Raw genomic sequence first — 2,911 nt, 5'->3', positions numbered from 1 at the left:
AAGATCTTCAGATAATGCAAGTGTGGTGTTTTATCCAAATGATAAGCAATGTGTCAGAGTCCAGGAGAAGGAGATGGGAAAACATAGCAAAAGAAATAAGGCTGAGGATCCAACACTTAACTTGAAGCAGGTCTAACCCATCAACAAATAAGAAGCCTTACATTAATTACAGCTCCCATTGGAAACAATTTAGCATCTACTTATGCTTGTTTGTTGTTATCCTCTTTTAAAATTTTTATTGTCCTCTTTATCACTACCCATGAACACATACTCATTAAAGATCCTAAAGATCATGTTCTCTAGTTCAGATCTGCCTGATTCCAGACAGAATCTGAGCATCCTACTTTTTTAAAAAAATATTTATTTATTTGTTTAAATTATTTATTTATTTATTTATTTTGGCTGCTCCAAATCTTAGTTGCGGCATGCGGGATATTTAGTTGCAGCATGAGGACTCTTAGTTGCAGCATGCAAACTCTTAGTTGTGGCATGCATGTGGCATCTAGCTCCCCAACCAGGGATCAAACCGGGGCCCCCCCGCATTGGGAGCGTGGAGTCCCACCCATTGGACCACCAGGGAAGTCCCTGAGCATCCTGCTTTTGGATCCATCAACCCTTTCCATCTCTGGCCAGGACAGTAGTACCTTTATCCCAACACAGTCATCAGTAAGCCCAAACCCCAGCACCTATCCACATAGTCTCTGTCACAGAATTCTAGCCTTTAAACACGAAGGCTCACACAGAGGACAGGGCACCCATGTGGCGCATCAGTTCATAAAGAAATCTGAAACACATAGAGGAGAAATGGAATATGACGGTGGAAATATATGGTAGAAGGTGGGCCAATCTCAGGCAGAGCTCAGTTGATAAAGGAGATAATAATCAATGATTAAGCATATAATTGTTTCCAAGAGAAGTAAAAACAGGGACCGACAATCCTAAACCTAGAGCCGTAAGAATAGGAGCAAAGCAGGGGGTGTTATAGTGAGTGGAAGAGAGACAGTATCAAAAGTACAGCAGCAGAAGAGAGTTCTATAAAAAAAAGCCCTCAGAATGCAATTCCTACAACAGAGGATAAAAAACAAAGGAGAGAGGGAAAAAAAGGGAACAGAAATGAATGTGTAAACTGCCATTAGACAAAAGACTAGCAGTCTGAGCAGTGTCAGGTTTCACTTAGTATTAGTTATATAATTCTCCCACTAACAGGGCCTCTCCCCAGAGAGAAGGCCATCATCTATGTCTTAATTTAATAAATATGGCCAAAAGAATGAGCACATTTCTCATAATAATTGGTTCATAATATTTGGTTCATGAATGGGCCTCGGGGGTCTCTACACACTGCAAGTCTTCCTGCCCCAGTCAGCCAGAGCCATCTTCTACAAACACAGTCCTGATTATGACCTTTTTCTGTTTAAAATCTTCCCTCATTCACTCCCGCTAAGACAAGATCATACTCCTATTCCTGGAATTCAGAGTTCTCTGGTATCTGGCCTACAACTCTTTCCAACATTTATTTTCTCTCCTAATTCTACTTTCCACATTTTCTACTCCAGCCAAGTTGAACTGCCAATCATTCCCTATGCATACATTTCTACAAGTTCCTCAGCCTTCACAGCTTTTCCATACTATTTCCTACTTAGTCTTAGGTATCATTCATGACATGTTTCAAATGCCAATTTTTCTATGAAGAAAATTTCAAGTAGGTCCTGGCTTCCCCTAATTCCCACAGAATTTCATGTGTATCTTATGAATTTTTCTCTCTCTGCCCTGTATTAATTGTATGTAAGTGGATGGATGGATGGGTAAATTCATACATCCTAAGATATTTCTACTACTATTGTAAATGAGAGCTAAAGACTATCTATGTGAAGTGCCTCTGAAGTCAGAGAAATCTGTGCTTAAAGCCAGTTTCCATTAGTTTTCTAGCTGTACATTAAGTAAGGTTTACTTAACCTCTTTTAATTTATCTTACCTGTTAAAGAAGGAGGAGAAGGAAAGTAAAGAAAAAAGAAAAAAAAGATGAAAGATACTAATAACATATTTAGCATAGTTCTTGGGAAAATATATTCAATTAACATTAGTTATTAACAATACCAATATTATCAATTAGCATTATTGTAATTATTAGCAGTAAACCCTTTCAGGTTGTTTTATACACTCCATGATGCCAGGTACTATACAAGATACTCAAACTTATATTTGATGAATGGGGGTTTATCTGTTCTGTTTCATTTATAAAAATCAATAGGACAAGAGTATGCTCAGAATTAAAGGAATTTTGGGTAACATAACAGAAATGGAACTTGAAAATGAAAGGGGTTGCATAACTGGGATGCTTCAGACAGGTTCAGACATTTTTTAATAGAAACATTATTGGCTGAAAGGGGCATTCTTAAAACAAGGATGTGATAGGGCTTCCCTGGTGGCGCAGTTGTTGAGAGTCCGCCTGCCGATGCAGGGGACACGGGTTCGTGCCCTGGTCCGGGAAGATCCCACATGCCGCGGAGCGGCTGGGCCCATGAGCCATGGCCGCTGAGCCTGCGCGTCCGGAGCCTGTGCTCCACAACGGGAGAGGCCACAGCGGTGAGAGGCCCGCGTACCAAAAAAAAAAAAAAAAAACAAGGATGTTGATAAAGAAGGTAGCAGAGTGGAGTATAAAGATCGATAACAAAAAATGAATAATTCTAGAAAAACTGTCCACAATGCAATAACCATAAAATAGAGAAATTGATAAATTAGAGCAGGTCTTCATAATATTTGGTTCATGAATGGGCCTCGGGGGTCCATGAACCTCCTGAAATTGTGTGCAGTATTTGTAAATGAGAAAGAAGTCTTGCTTTCATCAGATTCTCAAAAGGATTTATGACTCAAAAAAGGAACACTTTCTTGAGAATGAGCATATCAGAAAGGT

At 39.4% G+C, this 2,911-nt stretch overlaps 1 non-coding gene across 1 annotated transcript; it reads right to left on the bottom strand.

The window, feature by feature from the left end:
- Positions 1-2,283: 2,283 nt before the first annotated feature.
- On the bottom strand, positions 2,284-2,385 carry LOC132522511 (small nucleolar RNA SNORD91 family). The gene has a single exon (XR_009541252.1). It is a non-coding gene; the product is annotated as a small nucleolar RNA SNORD91 family (small nucleolar RNA).
- Positions 2,386-2,911: the final 526 nt, after the last annotated feature.

The sequence above is a fragment of the Lagenorhynchus albirostris genome, chromosome 6 (assembly GCF_949774975.1).
Source record: "Lagenorhynchus albirostris chromosome 6, mLagAlb1.1, whole genome shotgun sequence".
Classification (NCBI taxonomy): domain Eukaryota; kingdom Metazoa; phylum Chordata; class Mammalia; order Artiodactyla; family Delphinidae; genus Lagenorhynchus; species Lagenorhynchus albirostris.
Note: the sequence above shows the minus strand (reverse complement) of the source record. Positions and strands in the feature narration are given on the sequence as shown.